At 40.8% G+C, this 20,483-nt stretch overlaps 1 long non-coding RNA gene across 3 annotated transcripts in view; it reads right to left on the reverse strand.

Moving 5' to 3' along the window:
- The window catches only part of LOC136664102 (uncharacterized), a 73,940-nt gene that overhangs the window by 35,750 nt on the left and 17,707 nt on the right, over positions 1 to 20,483 (reverse strand). For all 3 annotated transcript variants that reach the window (XR_010795076.1, XR_010795074.1, XR_010795075.1), the window contains exon 3: positions 1,114 to 1,231. This is a non-coding gene — a long non-coding RNA (uncharacterized lncRNA). The remainder of the gene's footprint in view (positions 1 to 1,113; positions 1,232 to 20,483) is intronic.

Below are 20,483 nucleotides of genomic sequence, written 5' to 3' on the forward strand. Positions count from 1 at the left end.
CAACACAGAAAAGTACTTACTTCCTGTTTATGGCTAAGTTATTTCTGTTCGTTGGTAAAAATGCATTTCACTGGGTTTTATTGGCGTCTCCAAAGCAGACGTGAAGCAGTGTTCATTAACCGCTGCAACACTAAATCCTTTTCCCTTTGCCTTTTAATGAGGACGAACCTTCTAAGCGACTGTGTTCAAGCTCTATTTGTTTGTTTGTGTGTGTGTGTGTGCGTGTGTAAGAGAGAGAGAAAGAGAGAGAGAGAAAGAGAGAGAGAGAGAGAGAGAGGGTGAGAGAGAGAGAGAGAAAGAGAGAGAGAGAGAGAGAGAGAGAGAGAACGATCAACATCTACAATAATAATCCCGTTCCATTGCACCTGTTCCCCCACAACGACAGAAAACCTAGCGAGCGTTATTTAATCAACTGAGCGCATGCATCATATCACGGAAAGAGACGTAGCGAAGCTCCTTTTAATGTCTAGGCAGGAGGCAGCATATTAAAAATTAAAAGGTCTGCGTGGGTTGCCAGAGTTAGCTCACGACGAGAGAGGAGGAGGAGGAGGAGGAGGAGGAGGAGAGAAGAATGGAAAGTGATGTTAAAAAAAAGAAAGAAAGGGAAAATAAAATATTTTTACAATAAATAAATAAATAAAGAATGTGCCCCCCACCACCCCCCTCAAGCCATTAGTTTCGGTAATGACTGAAATCGCAAGGTTGTTGTGCTGAAAGAATTTATGCCTACACCCACAAAAATTATGATAATACTTTCTATGCTTTCTTCACCAGCACCAACAGCCACCTCACTCACACACACACACACACAAACAAACACACACACACACACACACACTCTCTCTCTCTTTCAGTAAAAACAACAGCCGAATCAAAAACATCAGGACCATGAATGCTGACTTTGAGCAGGTGAAGACAAAGATTAAGCAGCCACACTCTAGGATAATAACCATGGTGTAGACGCACTAAAAACTCTTCCCAGAAAGCTAAGCAAGGACTGATGTGCAGGTTGCTTCTTTATTCCCTCCCACTCATGCAAGACTCATCCACTATTTGTCCCATTACATACTGAGGACTTTCAGGTCTGCTGTCATGTCGGTCTTAGTCACTCACCAGTGGGAACCCATCGGGAGGTGGCTGTCGTTCATTCGGATAATGGGTCCAGCCAGTTAGCGCTAATGGCAGGCAATACTCTCTTGTAGCCAGGGCGGCTTGACTCAGCTAAGCACCTCTTTGATGATAAATGGTTAAGAGATTCGTAGTATCCAACATTAATAGACATTAACAACATAAACAACATTTACGGAAAGGCGTTTACACTGACCGACATTGTGTCCTTATCAACAAGACAAAAACATGCTGTTACGATATGCTATGAATTTTAGGAATTGAAATCTATTGTCAATAACACAATGCATCATTCATCATTCATGATATCTGTTCTTTGTCAGTTTTTAAAGCCTTTGCCAGCTTCAGAAGAATTAAATCACATTTTTTCATTTTACTGCATGTTGCAAACATATATACATGCAGGATATATACATGTGGGCAGCACGGTGCTGCAGCAGGTAGCGTCACTGTCACACAGCTCCAAGATCCTGGGGTTGTGGGTTCAAGCTCCACTCCGGGTGATTGTCTCTGAGGAGTTTGGTGTGTTCTCCCTGTGTGATTGGTGACTCAAAAGTGTCCATAGGTGTAAATGAATATATACGTGCGTGTACAAACCATTTTTAAAACAATTGTTTAATTGTAATTTACATTCTCTCACACTTTTGCCGTTTTATGGTAACAATTGTAGTAATTGTCATTTAAAAAATAAAAAGGAATACCCAAAAAACTCGTCGTTTCAATATGGCAAGCAAGAAATAGTTATTTTTCACTGCATTGGTTATGAGTCTAATTAATGGAAAAGTACTGCAAAGCATGTGAATTGCTTTGTTCTGTTTTTGGGGATAATATTTATTACAAAAGTGTGTGTGACATTTGGTTTACATGATTTAAACATGGTGATTTCGATTTCAAAGGTCAGTGATAAACTGAAAGCATTGCTTGATGAAGCTCTGTGACAAACAAAAAAAACGACTTGCTGAATAACTTGGTTATACTCAAACTGTCTGAAAAATCTAAAAGATTTAGAAGGAATGAAAAAGGATGCCACATGAACTGTGTCGGAACAATAAGGACGACCTTATCTGTAACAAACAACAGAAAAAGGCTTTCCTGTTGAAACAGTGGATCTATGAAATGGGATATGAAAGGGAGACGAAAGTTGTGTGTTAGGAAGTTGTGAAACTGGGTGAAAGTGTTGGTGCTGATTGTTACAAACAATTGCTGCGACTGTATTAAGAAAACCTCCTTTTACAGCAAAGGACTGCATCCCGTGAAATTGCTTCCCGACAGTGCTAGGCCTCACTTTACTGAGATGTTATTGACGCTTGGTTGGGACATACTTGATTCATACTGCTTTATCTTCGACACCTCAATGCCAGGTCTACGCCTAAGATGTCTGAAGCCAGTGAAAGCCAAGAACACAAAACCCAAGCTTAACACACTTGGAGGAGAACATTAACACCCCTATTGTTATGTCAGGCTAAGCAAGTGGGAAGGACCACCCCATCCAGCCAGAAAGAGCAAATTCGGTTGTGCTGTACATGTCCAAACAACACTGTAAACTTCCCAATGCTAAATTAACACTATTGGCACTTCCAGGAGTAACTCAACAGCAACCATGTAAAAGCATGGACTTCCTCTTTAACCTGCCCTCAGCTGAGTTAACAAAACAAAGGATTTAGTTTTGATGTGGTATTTTTAGTGCATCCTACGAAGAGAACCACAGAGGATTGGTATTACAGGTTATTTGGGGATTGGGTTTTCAAAGGATTAGTTCTTGTTCTGAGTCATACACCTGAATCCCTTTGTTGACAGAGGTTGGAATTAAGGGCCTACCCTGCAGCTTCCTCTATTCTCATTTAAAAATATGGTTCTTGAATAGTGAACTTGACAGTTGCTATGTGGCACCCAACAAAACCCAAGTGTTCAATGGTGCATTCATGTTTTGCATAAATTACAAGAGAAAAGTAAGACAGAGGGCGGCACGGTGGCACAGCAGGTAGTGTCGCAGTCACACAGCTAGGGACCTGGAGGTTGTGGGTTCGATTCCCGCTCCGGGTGACTGTCTGTGAGGAGTTGGTGTGTTCTCCCCGTGTCCGCGTGGGTTTCCTCCGGGTGCTCCGGTTTCCTCCCATAGTCCAAAAACACACGTTGCAGGTGGATTGGCGACTCGAAAGTGTCATTGGCGACTCGAAAGTGTCCGTAGGTGTGAGTGAATGTGTGTGTGTCTGTGTTGCCCTGTGAAGGACTGGCATCCCCTCCAGGGTGTATTCCTGCCTTGCGCCCGATGATTCCAGGTAGGCTCTGGACCCCCCGCGACCCTAAAATTGGATAAGCGGTTACAGATTGGATGGATGGAAGAAAGACAGAAAAAAGGTCTGAAATGGAATGCAGTGGAACAGCCACAAGTGAAGATCACCAATGCCCAATCCCAAGCATTGGCTAGAGGGGTATAAGCCCCACTCTAGGCTCTTAACCAGTGAAATTAGAGTCCCTGGTGGACTGAGAACAGTCCAACAGCCAAACATATCAAGGCAACAGTGTCCACTGGGTTGTGTCCTGTGTCCACAGATGAAGGACTGGAGGACGACCACTTCAAACAGTGCAGCAACAAATGAGCTACGGTCTCTGACTTTACATTTAAGGTGAATCGATGATTTAGCTGTGTCTCACAGGGTGGACAGTGAGTGAACACAGTCTTTAAAAACTCCAGCAGCGCTACTGTGTCTGATCCACTCATAGAAGCACAACACACACCAGCATACCACCAACACGTCAGTGTCACTGCAGTGCTGAGAATGATCCTCCACCCAAATCACACCTGATCTGTTTGGAAAAGGAGACAGATCCTAGGTCAGTATTAAAATGAAACTTATTACAAGACAAGAGCAGTTTTGTAACATGGTGTGTGTGAGTTGGCCTTGAGTCAACATCGGACACTGCTCAAAGAGTAGGGGAATAAAAAAAATAATAATAAATAGAAAAACTTAACTCTGTATTTTCACTGCATTCACTAATGATCATCTAGAACAACTTTCTCCCAGACTGTGGGCTCTGACCACAACGCAGGTCACAGCCCAAGCCAGTAAGTCTTACAAGGCCAAGTTGGAGAAACACAGCCTATTTTAATTTTTAAAACACTCAGATAATGCTTTGGCTGTATGTAAACACTGTGCTGAATCTTTCTCTGTGCTAGAACATTATGTTTCTAACTGAAAAAGGAGAAAAATATTGGTATTTTTATTTATTTTAGGAACAGTTTAAGAAAAATGTTGTTTTCCTCCAGGTTAGACATAGGTGCAATTATTTAGATTGGACAGTGAATACCTCTTGTACATCAGGTAATTTAATGAATAACCACTGTGTACAAACAGAAAAGCATTAACCAGTAAAACTATGCTCTGGATCAGCTTTATGTTAGTCTAGTCAGCTAGGGACTAATATGTTTTCTCTGAAGAGATTGAGCATCAATACCTTTAGGGTGAGCTGGAGTCTTGTGATCCAGAATTAATCATCCAACATCAGTACTGGACCTATTCTTATGGTTGAATGCCATCAACTCTTTAGACAAATGTTCTAATATCAAGTGAAAAATCTTGTCAGATGAGTAGAATGTGTTGCATATGTGGTCCCATTGGTACCGTTGTTTTGGAGGCATATATTGGGATTTTGGAGAGACGTATGTTGCCATAAAGGCAACGTCTTTTACAGTCCATGTTTATTTCCAGAACTGCCTCCTATTGCACACTAGAAGAAAATCAGAAAGTGAACGCAGCAAAATGTCGAACAGTTGAAATAAGAAATGTGATGTGACAGTGGAAAACACTCTCCTAATTTGAGTGTGTTACAGACATCAAATTCTAAAGCCTGTCAATGAAAACACTGAAAGAAGAATTTTTTTGTCAGTAAAATATATAAGAGAATTAATAAATCACAGAATCTTCATTCATTATCTGTAACCGCTTATCCAATTCAGGGTCGCGGTGGGTCCAGAGCCTACCTGGAATCATTGGGCGCAAGGCGGGATTACACCCTGGAGGGGGCGCCAGTCCTTCACAGGGCAACACAGACACACACACATTCACTCACACACTCACACCTATGGACACTTTTTTGAGTCGCCAATCCACCTACTAAAGTGTGTTTTTGGACTGTGGGAGGAAACCCACGCGGACACGGGGAGAACACACCAACTCCTCACAGACAGTCACCCGGAGCGGGAATCGAATCCACAACCTCCAGGTCCCTGGAGTTGTGTGACTGCGACACTACCTGCTGCGCCACCGTGCCGCCCTTCACAGAATCTTGTTTTTAAAATTACTTTTACATACAATGGGGTTGCATCACCTAAAATTCAAGGCCACTTCTCCTACTACAAGGCTCTTTGTCTGTAATTATATAAACAGAAGGAAACTCAGAGAAATATTACAGAAGCTATAAATGATAGCGTATTTTCCAGCAGCCATTATCTCAATACAGTCACATTGTGCAAAGAGGCATTTGAAGTGATTTTTTTTTCTTTTGGCCATGATAACAGAATGGAGCTGAATTCTGCCACTAGGAACAACCCAATCTTTCAGGCTGTCCCAGTACTAAAAAGAACATATGCCTCTATACTTCTCCAAGATTAGCGTTGCAAAAGAACATACTGTTTCTAACCAGAGAAGTCACAGTGCTCTATGATCACCCGCTCTGTATCTGGCTCTAGCACAACCACATTATAATGGAAAGAAATAGAAGCTGCACATCAGTCAGCGTTGACCTGAGGGGGTTCTCGTTGAAGTCATAGTTTCATATTAAATCAATAGTGTAAGCACACAGCAGCTGGTCGTTTCATATTATGTCCCAAATTGAAAATCATGAAAAATGGAGATGTAGGTGTTGTTCCAGGAGTAATAATGGAGCTGTTTTTACACAAGCCAAATACAGTCAATCAAACAAGAGCCTTAATGCTTTCATAGGTGACGTGTAGCTAACAGCAAATTTAACAGTTTAACATTAATGTCAATATTTACACATGTATACATATGCCAAATGTAACCAATTAACCTAGTGTTACCTAATGGTGTAAGCTACTGGTTTCTACATTTTCTCTAATTATTAGTTGTACAAAGAAATTTCAAAGCTATTTGTAATATATATTTTGAAGAAAATGATTATGTTCTGATCAAATGTTTCATTCAGATGCTAGAACCTTCACCCTATTACATATGTAATAACATATATAATATGATAAATAATATAAACTATAATAATTATATAGCAGCTAACACAATAAAATGTTCTTATTAGATAAAATTACAGATCAGGTTACATAATATATTTACCCAGTTTTTACTATTGAAACAGACTGTTCATATATTACCAACAGCTACATTGTTGTTACATGTAATATTAATGTCTAATTATGAAATTATTATACACACAATGTAAATTGGACCCTAACGTGGTGTTCTTTTCACTACTATAAAATTTAAGGTGTACAATTTAAAAAATGGCTGTTTATTAATGGAAATACGCCCATTTTGAACCAAGAGCTCTATATAGAATAATTTGCATGGTAAAACAGTTCTTCAGATTAATGGAGAGCATGTTGCATATGGTTTTATGCAGCATCATTACATAGAACCATATATTACATATTCCAATCCATATGAGAAGCCATTTCAATGTGCAACAGGTAAATGGTTCTATGTAGAACTAGAATGCTGCTATATAGAACCACTTTAATAAAGAATCCTAGAACAGCTATTCATTTTATGTATACACTTGACTCTACACCAAAATCTGAAGATGACAAATCTGAAGGTGCATTAAAAACCACAGCTGGGCTATTGCAATCCATGTCTAAGAACACATTCACAAGTTACATGGTTATTGTTGTATTATTTCAGAGTTATTACATCTAAATGAATGCAAAAGTGGGATTAAATGGCTCCAGCTTAGTTTTTTTTAAGTAGTAATACCCAAACAAGTCCTGGGTCAGCACTTTTTGATTTAGATTCCTGGCTGACCCCCAGTTCTCCGTCTTTTTCTTCCTCTGTTTGATACATCGTCCCTGAATGCTTTATGACCGTGTGCTAAATGACAGAATATCGATGTGAGGAGTGTTCCTTAAGAACTGTTGTTGATGTGTTTTTAACAGCATGAGTCCTCACCTCTGTGATGGACCGAGACAAGATCCATCTCCTCCATCGACGTTTTTCCCACCATCGATCCACCGTTATTCTGTTTTAGGGAGACATTCATCTCGCCGCTTATCTGTGTGAGCGCTAGTGTGCTCCCGTGCTAAAAAAGGTGACCAACCCCTTGCAAATAATCACCTATTGATTTCTCTTTGGCAAATTTAGCTGTAAAAAAAATAAATAAATAAAAAAACTGAATTCTTTCCACTTGGAGACAAAGCCAAGGAGGAATTGAACTAAATCTAGGCTAGGCTCCAGCTCTGGAAAATAAAAAATAAATGAGAAACTAGCCCCTCCAAGGAGGGAGAAAAAATCATGGCTAACTCTCCTTGTAAACTTGTGATGGTGACACAAATTCTGCTTTTACACTTCAGGGGAAAAAGAAAGGGGGTAGGGGGGCTTCTTCATGATGATTCTTTACATTCCTGAGCATTCCCAAGCCAGAAGAAATGTAGGACACCTCACGGGGTGTCCTTAAAAAGACATTTGTAGGGATTTCACAAAGGAATGGTACCAAATTCAGCAAAGGAAAGCAATGTTTCACACAACTCTGAAATAGCTCATTAGCATATAGCACACATGACATTACTTTTCTACAATAGAATCCACTGTTATTGATGCCAAATAAAATATAATAGCAGGTAAATAAATATTTGCAGTTAAATCCTGTGTAGTAGCATTAGCATCAGCACTTGACCTCAATTCTGGTCCATTTTGTATTCCCTATTTAAATTTTATTCATGGATATTTTCTTGTTTATCTTTTATATTTTTATATTTTTATTTATTTATTTATTTAGTATTAAATATCTGCAATTAATGTTCACTGAAATTCCTGTTGTAGTTTAACATTAGTAGAGCGAAATGAAAAAAAAAATGGGCTGAAATTATTAGAATGTTATACAGATAAATTAGGATACATTGCATATTTTTAGACTATAAATAAAAAAGTGCAATTGAGGTTATTAAGATTTGGAATGTTTACTCCTAACCTCCCCCTACAGTTACAAAGTCTAATTGACTTTTACTGCCCCTTGACTTTTAAAGCTCCAAAAGTTACAGCGTGAAGTTTCTGAGCCCAGAGCAATGACAGAGGCTCTGTTGTCCATAGTACAGGTCAGTGGAGCATCAGAATTATTTTGAAGCTGCAATTTTAAGGTTAATATAAATAAATAAATAAATAAATAAATAAATAAATAAATAATTCATTCATTATCTGTAACCGCTTATCCAATTCAGGGTCGCGATGGGTCTAGAGCCTACCTGGAACCATTGGGCGCAAGGCGGGATTACACCCTGGAGGGGGCGCCAGTCCTTCACAGGGCAACACAGACACCCACACACTCACACCTACGGACACTATTGAGTCGCCAATCCACCTGCAACGTGTGTTTTTTTTGGACTGTGGGAGGAAACCGGAGCACCCGGAGGAAACGCACTCGGACAGTCACCCGGAGCAGGAATCGAACCCACAACCTCCAGGTCCCTGTGGACTGTGACACTACCTGCTGCGCCACCGTGCCGCCCATTAATTAATTAATACATTTTATTTATTTATTTATTTATTTAGTTAGTGTGTGTCCCAGCATTTTGATATATGTATAAACTTATATGGTGTCGCATGTAGAATAGGCTCAGTTCCCATTAGCACCCTACTCCTAACATAGTACACTTCAACATACTTATGAATTAAACACTACACCTAGTGAGGATTCAGCCCTAGTGTTGGTCAGTGTCAGAGCAATGCAAACACATCATGTGCTTCTTCTTCTTGTTCAGGAGAGTGGCTTTAGAAGGATGGAAATATGAAAAAAGGGCCTCTGATTTGACTACTCCAGGCTCAGCAATGCAGAAAATCCACTATGCAACTTGAGGAAGAGGAGGAGGAGGAGGAAGAGGAGAAGATTACCACATCCCTTTTGATTTCAGTAGCAAAAATGCCAATCTTACCTAGGTTTGCTTGAAGGCATTATAGATTAAAGCCACTGTTTCCATTGGTCAGTGTATATCATACGACAACAAATAATAACGGAACGACAGTAGTCTGTATTCAAGCATATTTTCCATTAGCAGTAAAAGTCATGAAGGTTACACTGTGGATATTATGGAGTGGTTTTAAGGTGGTTGTAAATAGATGTAGCATTAAATACAGTGACTAGAGTAGGGATGTAGGGAGGAGGGCGAGGGGGTTGGAGCGTGGTATCTGCAGTGGTCCATGATTAGTCCCCAGGTCTTTTCCATTCTGACACTGTGTGTTATTCAGGTGATATAAAGACAGTATGTAGTGCTGTCTTCTTGGGGACTTCTTGTGAGACCCCGTTTTTCCAATTCCTCCTCTCGCCTGTAGAGCCACTGATCCCGAACGTTAATAGACGGTGATACAAAGCTTGGCTCGGGTTTTACGAGTGCTGATATAAAACGGACAGCGGAAGGTCGTAAAGGTGCTTCTTTCAAAGCCGGCGAACAGACGTTTAAATAAAAACGCATGTCCACAGAGTGGTGGGTAATGCATAATGCCAGGGCTGAACGGAGACACAGTTCCTATAGAGAGAGAGAGAGGGAGAGAGAGAGAAAGAGAGAGAGAGGGGGAGAGAGAGTGTGTCTACACACCTTCTCTCTCTCCTTCAATTGGTTTATCCTATTCCCTTCTTTTCTCTATCCATCCTTCCATTTCTGTTTTCTCTCTCTTGTCCCCTCCCCTCTTCCTTATCTTCTTCCACTGTCTCTCTCTGTTCCTTTCTCCTCAGTCTCTCCCAGTCCTCCCTTCAGTCTCTCTCTCTCTCTCTCTCTCTCTCTCTCTCTCTCATATCCCTCTCTCTTCCAATTCTGTTGCTCCCTATATTTCTCGTCCTCCTTGCCTTCCCTCCCTCTGTCTACTCTCTCTTTCCTATTGCTCTTTCTCACAATTCTTTCTCTTCCTCTCCCATTTTTTTCTCTCAATTTTTCACTCTTTCTCTCTGTCTGTTTGACCTTATCTCTCAGTTATTCCTCTCTCTCTCTTTCATATCGCTTTCTCACACATTTCTCTCTTTCTCACACATTCCCTCTCTCTCTCTCTCTCTCTCTCTCTCATCCCCATGTCTTTCTCGCCTTTTATTCTATCCCACTCTTCTCTATACCTTTCCTCTCTCTTTCGATCCCTTTTCTCTCTGTCACTGACCTTATCCCCCCTCTCTCTCTCTTTATTTCATTGTTCTGTCCCTCTCTTTATTCTTCCTTTGCTCACTGCCTCCTTTCTTTATCCCTTTCTTGCAATCATTCCTTTCTCTCATGCACTCCCTCTCTCTGAGTCATCTCTATCTCTTTTTCCTGCCTCCCTTTCTTTATTTTTCCTCTACTTCCCTCTCACCCCTCACCCCCTCTCATCCCCCCCTCCTTCTGACTACTCTCTCTTTCTCATTCCCCCTCCCTCTGACTACTCTCTCTCTCTCTCTCTCTCTCTCTCTCTCTCTCTCTCATATCCCTCTCTCTTCCAGTTCTGTTGCTCCCTATATTTCTCGTCCTCCTTGCCTTCCCTCCCTCTGTCTACTCTCTCTTTCCTATTGCTCTTTCTCACAATTTTTTCTCTTCCTCTCCCATTTTTTTCTCTCAATTTTTCACTCTTTCTCTCTTTCTGTTTGACCTTATCTCTCAGTTATTCCTCTCTGTCTCTTTCATATCGCTTTCTCACACATTTCTCTCTCTCTCTCTCTCTCTCTCTCTCTCTCTCATCCCCATGTCTTTCTCGCCTTTCATTCTATCCCACTCTTCTCTATACATTTCCTCTCTCTTTCGATCCCTTTTCTCTCTGTCACTGACCTTATCCCCCCTCTCTTTCTCTCTTTATTTCATTGTTCTGTCCCTCTCTCTATTCTTCCTTTGCTCTCTGCCTCCTTTCTTTATCCCTTTCTTGCAATCATTCCTTTCTCTCATGCACTCTCTCTCTCTCTGAGTCATCTCTATCTCTTTTTCCTGCCTCCCTTTCTTTATTTTTCCTCTACTTCCCTCTCACCCCCTCTCATCCCCCCCTCCTTCTGACTACTCTCTCTCTCATTCCCCCTCCCTCTGACTACTCTCTCTCTCTCTCTCTCTCTCTCTCTCTCTCTCTCTCTCTCTCTCTCTCGCTCATTCCCCCCTCCCTCTGACTACTCTCTCTCACTCCCTGCCTCCCTCTGGCCTTCTCATCTCCTGGCAGTATTACTATGCATGCATATGCTGTGCTCTCCCCCTCATACTCTCCATATCTCAGTCTGTCTCGCAGGCACACACTCACTCACTCTCTCTCTCTCTCTCTCGCACACACACACACAGACACACACAAAATGCCTGATTTGATTGTTTAATATCACTCTACATATTCGTCTATGAATTTCATTTGGACGGGGTGGCCTGACCCTTCTGATTTACACACAGTTAAAAGCTCTTATTAATTTCTCTCCCTACATTTGTGTGCTTGTTTGTTTCTTTATTTGTTTATTTGTTACTTCATGCTTCCAGGCACAAAGTGAGCCACATCCTCTTGCTGATTACACACCTGCACTATGGACAAGGGCAATAAAACAGTCCCACTGTGGTTTTTCTAAAGTTGGGCCTTGATTAGAAAGCAATATGGTGGAATAAAAGCGATGATACATTTTAAATTGAATTGCCTTGAATAAAGATGCTTGGGGGTGTGTGTGTGTGTGGGGGGGGGGGGGTGGCTGAAGGAGTGGGGGGAGTGTTTAAAGTTTATTTGTAATGTCACTTACATCTGCACTGTGTAGTTATCTACAGTCTGTTATCTGCAGTAACAGACTGTAGTTGAATGGTGCTCAGCATACATTGTTTACCAGCTTTCACACTGAGCAGGTATGAGTTATGTTGGCATGCATGGATCAGGTACAGCAGGGCTGCTAGAGTCTCTAAGGATGTCAGTGTCACTGCTGGACCATGTATAGTCCACCAACCAAAAAATATTCCGCTGACAGCGTCCTGTGTCCACAGATGAAGGACCAGAGGAAGACCCACACAAACTGTGTGTGACAACAGATGTGTAATTGTCTCTGACTTTGCATATACAAGGTGGACCAATGAAGTAGGCATGTGTAATAAAAGTGGGGTTTAAAAACTTGACCAGCATATGCTCTGTCTGATCCATTCGTATCAGCACAGCACAGAGAATGATTCACTGGATTAATAAAACATAAAACAAAATAACACATATGCAGAGCAACAGATGGACTACAATCTGTAATTATAGAACTACAAAGGGTCCCTATATTGTCAATGGAACCGAAAAAAATTGACTGACTCTATAAAAACAGGGAGGTCATTTTAAGGTGCTGTGATGCTGAATGTGATCCACATGAAGATCTCTACTAGAACATCTCTTCTAAACCTGCTGATGATTAACTTGTCACTCTGCTAAGAAGCCAGTATTGATGGAGTCTAATCTTGGATGTGGACGGGATAACGTCGGCTGCTTAATCTTATTTGTGTTGTTATCTGTCCCATAATTCCTCAATCCTTGGTTTAATCTGCAGTAACAAGACCAAGGGTGCAATAACACCAGTGCTGCAAATCCAGACTGGTATCAAGGTGAGAATGTGCATATTTTATTAAAAGATCATTCCCAGGATTCATAAATTAAGAATGAATTATATGTGAATATCTGGCAACCCACCCTTGAAACATAGTTTCCCTAACATTTAGCAATAACATAACCATAACGTCCAAAAGGTTAGTTTGTACTTACATAATGCTGTCCCTGACATGTACAAACCAATATCAAAGATTTGGGATGATAAGCAAAATAAAACAAAACACAAAGATGTGAAAATAATTTTGTAAATAAATGTGTCTATTTTCAGTTAAGTTTCGTATTAAAAGGATGTAAAAAAAAACAGGTTGCCATGACAATGCAAGTCATACCAAGCTGTATCTTCAATGCTGTCCGTAATTTATTTCATATCTGAAATTCTAATTTCTCATTCTGTGCGTAGTGCACAGTTTAGGTCATAAAATAACAAAGCAAAGCAAAATCAGTAGTGCATTTTACATCAAATAATTAAACAATTTATATTAGATATAATCTTCACATCTCCCTGTCTAACATATAGTGGAGTAGTACTAGTTTTATAATCTAAACATGTGTGCAACTGGGATGCAGCCAAAGTATGTACGTCATAGTATTACTTTGTAGTACACAATTGGGATGCAACATTACTCAAACTCAAATCACTGCTTTTCTATATTTCTGGAATTTTCAGGTAGGTTTTCAGGTAAGTTGGTGTTAGGGCTAGGTTAGGTAAAGTTTTAGGGCTGCTTTTCACATGGGGTTACCAGATACGTGACTGCCACACTACAAAGACTGCCAACAGCCACAAATCCATGAATAGGAATTTCCTTAGACATTGAGTTGGACGTCACGGAAGATGTGGATGGGAATGTGGAAAAAAATATGGATGCCTTAAAGAAATGTTTTAAATTATAATAATAATAATCAACTCGCTACAAAAAAGTGGGGACCTAGATGGGTAAAACGCTCATGTGGTATTGTTTTTGTTAATAGTACTGCAGATACACTATGCTCTGTCACAAAATTACTGCCTACATTGTGCACTTCACAGGTAATAGAGATAATGTTACTGAACCCAGAAAAAGCACTAAATGTTGACAGGAAGTCCTTTATAAATGTGTTTTTATTATTATCATCCTACATAGAGTGTATTTCTGAATGCAGAAACCTTCATTTTATGACCTACATTGTGCACTACATTGGGTGAAGGAATACATTTGAGATTCAGCAGTAGTGTTTATGCCGTGTCAATTGCTGAGTGACACAGACACACAAATGCACTAGTATAAACAATTTAAAAGGCATAGGGCCCTTGCACAGGTTACAGTATAGTCACTGCAATAAATTGCCATTTAGTGAATGTACAATAACTACATGTAATGATGAAGCAAATTCTCCTGAACCTAGAGTATTTTTGTAGGTGTGGTATGGACATGTCATTCTCAAGGCCTTTTGAGTAACTTTGACTCAAGTTATCTAAGTCAGTGACACCAATGCACGCATTCCCTAAAGCACCCCCCCACCACACACACACACACATTTCCCAGACATCATCAGTGGTTTCATGGGCCCACACAAGTGCTCAGATCTTTCTTTGTTTTCCCTATTTAGCAATGCTGCATCAGAGAAACACAACCAGCCGTGCTGAAATGGCAGCCATCAAAGCCTCATCGGCTTCTAACTCCCGCTCCTAGCCCAGTGCCATCAAAAGACACGGAAATGAGTGCTCCCTTTCCATCTGAATAGAACACAACAGATAAAGCAGACAATAGAGCTCCACAATGGCCTCCCTCATGGCTGTCTCAAACAGATGGGTCATTTGCATAAAGCAGGGCCAATGGTGCTTGCCACAGGTATTAGGTGTATTAAAAATAGCTTAGCCCAAGAGTGCATCATGAGCTACTCCATGTCCTCATTCAATTAGGCCTCTTAAAATCACTCATCATCGACATCCAAACACAATATGGACATCAGCATTCAGAAGATCCGGCAACCTTGAGCCCAACAGACCACGAAGTTGGAACATATTATACGTATTCATTGGCCAGAACAATTCGACCACCTCATTGTTTCTACATTCACTTGCCATGCATGCACTTTGCAGTTCTACGATCACAGACTAGCTGATCCGTAGCTCTGCATACTTCATCAGCTCCCTTTCACCTTACTTTGCAATGGTCAGGACCCCCACATGACCACGGCAGAACAGGAAGATTTGGGTGGTAGATCATTCTCAGCACGGTAGTGACTTGGTGGTGGCGTGTTGGTGCGAGTGGATCAGACACAGCAGTCCTGCAGAAGTTTATAAAGCCCTCAGTGTCACTGCTGGACTGAGAACAGCTCACCAACCAAAAATATCAAGCTGACAATGTCCTGTGTCCACTGATGAAGGACTACAGGACGACCAACACAAACCGTGCAGCAACAGATGAGCTACTGCCTCAATGAGGTAAGTGTGTCTAACAGAGTGGACAGTGTTTAAAAACTCAGTCTGTAAATAAAGAACTACAAAGTGCTCAGGTATGGTCAGTGAAGTTAAGACAAATGGCAGTGAGTGTAGAAACAAGGAGGTGGTCATAATGTCAGACCTCTCTGGTGGAAAAGTTTAATTACAGGCAATGTGCATAACATTGCCCTGCATCTAGTATGTGAGTTTCTTCCAGGTGATTCAATTCTTCCCTAAAGCCCTAAGCCCTTCCTGGAAGTGTGCACTTTGATGACGTTTGCAGGCATTGTCAATGGGTGAGCAAAAGGGAGCAAGGGTTCAAGTGTTCAAAGAGTCAGAGCAGAACGGGACGTGCTTGCGCCTTAATTTTGGCTTAATTTTACAGTGCTTTATCAGACACTTGAGCATAAATATATTTGATTGTTGTTGAGATAATTTATAAGTGTGCATAGGGGGCGCTCACTGAGGAAAATAAAATAACTGGGGCATCCTACAGCCTTAAGCAGGCAAATAAGGGGTGCAAGGGTGCAAGTGCAAGTATTGGAACACACGGACACATATTGGTTTTCTGGGTTGCCAGAAATGCACATGAAAACCTACTACAAAAATGTACAAATGGCAATTACAATTTCTACAACATCTATGAATCCTGGCAATAAATATTTATTTTATTCTAACCATATTTTATGGTGTAGTTTATGAATCATGTGTCGAATGGCATACAATCTCACTGTACTATATTTAAGTTAGGGATCTAAACTGGGACCCCTGAACCTCAGCACCCAGCCCTTGGAGGTTAGCTGTTAGGGGTCTTACTTAAGAGAAATTCAGCCATGAATGTTGAGGGAGGACAAAGCACTGTTCCTTTACTCACTCACCTGCTGCTGCTTTCAGTCCCAAGCCTGCTGCTCAAGCCCTTACCTAATCAGATTGGGTTCATTCCTCTTCCTCCAATATCAAATAAAGTCTGATCTGCGGGTTCCAGCCCAATACCAATATCTGATCTGACTGAACGGCAGAAATCATCGGAGTCTGGCATAAGATTTATGAGCGTTCCTTTCATACCCGGTCTGACCAGCGGCTCACGGACCACAACAATTACCTGCTGGCAGCCGTACACACAGCATTACAATCAGAGAGTGTGTTATTAATCATTTCTGAATGCTGCACCATTAATCATCTTCAACTGCATCTCTCTTTCATTCTATTCTCTCTCCATCTCTTTCTTTCCATTTCCTCTCTACCCACCCCCCCCCCACTTTCTTTCTCTGTTTCTCTCTCTCCATTTCAGTCTCCCTCTTTCTTCCCCTATCTCTCTCTCTCTCTCTCTCTCTCATTCCCCCTTGCAATCTCTCTCTGCATTTCTCTCTACCACTTCTTGTCTTCCCCTTCTCTCTATTACTCTCTCTCTTTCTATTTCCTCCTTTCCTTTCTTTGTCTCTCTCTCTTCTCCTCTTTTTTCTGTCTCTCCATCCCTTACTTTCTTCTTTCCTTCTCTCCCTTTTTCTGCTTTCCCACTCTATTCCTTTTCTATCCCTTCCTTTTGTTTCTATTTTGCTTTATTCTCTCTCTCTCCCTCTCTCCATCTATCACTTTCTATTTCTTCTCTCTCACCCCATCACTATTTTCTTTCTCTCTCTCTCTCTCTCTCTCTCTCTCTCTCTCTCTCTCTCTCTCTCTCTCATACACATCTCTTTCTTTCTCTTTACTCCCACTCCCACTCGCTCTCTGATATCCCAGGATTAATAGAAGGCCATATCAGTCCTCAGAGGTGAGCTGTTGGTGACCTGTGGTCTCTCTGATATTTGGAAAATAAGAAGGTTAAACGCAGCATTGGAAAAAATCAAGTGGACAAATGGAAAGAAAACCTTAAAAAAAAACTAAAAAAAAAAAAAAAAACAAGGCAAGGTCCAGTGCCCCAGTCCTAATAATGTTTATTGACTCGTCCAGCACTTTCATTTCCCCAATAATCCAGGCTTTACTCAGGCTCGCTATCCATCAGTGTCAAGAGGCCCAAGTGCGCTCTCGTTCTCTCTCTCTCTCTCTCTCGCTCTCTCTCTCTCCTGATTTTCTTCACTCATGCTTTCTCTCCATTTTCTGCCTGGTCTCCAGGTGAAATTATGCATAATTTACTAAATGACAACTCCCAGCTTCGTAAATTGTGAACTGATTATAGTTAGTATTCATTAAATATTCATTAACCATAAGCCTAACCTTATAACCTAATAACCGAGACATAAGCCTAGACTTAAACACTAAGCTTCTAAAGATAAACTCTGATTCATTCCAATGCCCATTCATTCCTTATGCTCTTGCTTCCTACACCCTTTTTTAGGGTGTAATACCCTTGAGCAGTATGCCTGTGTCTCCTGGGGGCAGCTGTGGTCCAATGGTTAGAGAGATGGGCTTTGGAATGGAAGGTCGCCTGTGTAATTCCCTCGATCAGCAGGGAGAAAGTTGGGGTGAGGTAGTAGCATCCGAAAACATAGTGTACAACTCCACAATGCACTGCAAAATGTAATGTATACAATATAATACACAAAATATAATAGTGGAAATACATTATACTTTTATTTATTTATTATTATTTTTTTTTTAATAGCTAGTGATTTAACAGTGTATGATTAACTATGTGTGATGTAGCCATGGTGATTACTGTCCATCACACAATGACAGGTCGCCTCATTGTTCAGAGTGCTGTTTGGTTCCCTTAAGGAAGCAGAATTTTACATTTTTTGATTCTGGCAAAATTTCAAATTTGCTAGAATGAATTTCTTTATTATGTAGAATTGTTTGATGAATTGAGTTACATTTTTACTTCGTGGACGTACATGGTCATGGTGGGTCCAGAGCCTACCCGGAATCACTGGACGCAAGGTGGTGACACACCCTGGAGTGGGCGCCAGTCCTTGACAGAGCGACACACACTCACACATTCACTCGCACACTCACACCTATGAAAGCTTTAGAGCAGCCAATCTATCTACCAATGTGTGTTTTTGGACCATGGGAGGAAACCAGTGCACCATTAGGAAACCCATGCAAACCCTTCTCCGAGTGGGGCTTGAACCCACTACCCCAGGACCATTTTGGTATGGGTTTGAAAGATGTGGCGTCTCCAAGAAGCCATTACTGCAGTAAGAATATATATATATATATATATTGTATGTTCACTAAGTTAGCTCTCATCCGTTTCAGTAAATTCATTCTTATGAAGAGCTGCTGGAACAGTGCTGTAATCAGTTAATGACAGTGTTGCACAAACACACAACACTGCAAGTTACATTTCGTGTAAAGTTTAGAGTTAGGATTTGGTTAAAGTTTAGATTTATGTGGAGCTTCACATTGGGTTGCCAGATATTAACACAAATATCCACAAATATATTTTTTATACATTGGGGCTGTATAAAATATCGTTTCAGCATAATCACTGTGGTCATGCACAATAGTCACAAAACACAGATTGTTGCTACAAAATAGTACAAAATATATATTCCGATCTTCGCTATCTTATCTAAAAACCAACCTTCATTCACAAATGATCCCTTTATTTAATTAAAGATGTAAGATTAATATCATGATGTGTTGGATCATCAACTTTTTACTAGCCTTCCCCTAAGCTTTACTCTAACCCTAACACCTCAACCCACCAAACACACACACACACACACACACACACACAATAAGACTTTCTAATCTCCTGCACTAACACTAATCATCCCCCAAGGCAGCAGAAAATGAGAGAGGTGTGTGTGTCCATCATTCCTTCCTTCTGTCACAAATTTTTTATTCTGTCCCTTAAGTGAAAAAAAACTGAAAAAGCGTTCAAAAAGTGAGTGAGGAAAAGGAATTGGAGGAAGAGGATGAGGAGGAAGACGAGGAGGGTTGGAGTACATGAATAAAACATGGAAGTGGCATCCAAGCTTAATTACACTGCATTTGTCCTAATTAAAGCAAACACTGCTCTGCAGAAATAGAAGTTAAATGGCCTTTAGCCGGGCATTCAAATACAAATGATGAGGCTCAGAAAATGACTAACCGCGTCGTCTCTCTCTCTCTCTCTCTCTCTCTCTCTCTCTCTCTCTCACACACACACACACACACACACACACACACACACACACACACACACACACACAGAAACACACAAAAACAACCTCTAAACATGGCTTAAATAATAAAAGAAATCTTGCTTATGAGCATATCTTTTGCAGTAATATTTATTAAGGTGATAGAGTGGCTTGCAAAAGTATTCATACCCCTTGAACTTTTTCACATTCTGTCACCTTACAACCACAAACTGGTAATGTATATATTATAATGTATTTTATTGAGCTTTTAAGTGATAGACCAACACAAAGTAGCACATAATTGTGAAGGGGAGCGAAAATGATACATGGTTTTCAAAATTTTAATCAAATAAAAAGTGAAAAGTGTGACGTGCAAAAGTATTCAGCTCCCTTTACTCTGATACCCCTAAATAATAAAATCCAATGCAGTCAACTGCCTTCAGAAGTCACTTAATTAGTTAAAAGAGTCCAGTTGTGTGTAATTTAGTCTCGATATAAATACACCTGCCCTGTGAAGGCCTCAATGGTTTGTTACAGAACACTACTGAACAAACAGCATCATGAAGACCAAGGAACTCACCAGACAGGTCAGAGATAAAGGTGTGGAGAAGTTTAAAGCAGGGTTAGGTTATAAAACATATACCAAGCTGTGAGCATCCCAAGGAACACTGTTCAATCCATCATCCAAAAGTGGAAAAATTATTCTACAACTGCAAACCTACCAACACATGGCTGTCCACTCAGATCGACAGACAGAGCACTGGTCAGGGAAGCAGCCAAGAGGCCCATGGTCACTCTGGAAAAGCTGCAGAAATCCATAGCTCAGTTGGGAGAATTGGTCAACTATAAGTCATGCACTCCACAAATCTAGCCTTTATGGAAAAGTGGCAAGAAGAAACCCATTGTAGAAAGAAAGACATAAGTGTCGTTTGCAGTTTGCCACAAGCTATGTAGGGGACACAGCAAACATGTGGAAGAAGATGCGCTGCTCAGATGGGACCTAAGTTGAACTTTTTGGCCTAAATGCAATGCACTGTGTGTTGCAGAAAAGTAATACTGCTCATCACCCTGAACACACCATTCCCACTGTGAAACATGGTGGTGGCAACATCATGCTGTGGTGATGCTTTTCTTCAG

This window comes from Hoplias malabaricus, chromosome 12, assembly GCF_029633855.1.
Source record: "Hoplias malabaricus isolate fHopMal1 chromosome 12, fHopMal1.hap1, whole genome shotgun sequence".
NCBI lineage: Eukaryota > Metazoa > Chordata > Actinopteri > Characiformes > Erythrinidae > Hoplias > Hoplias malabaricus.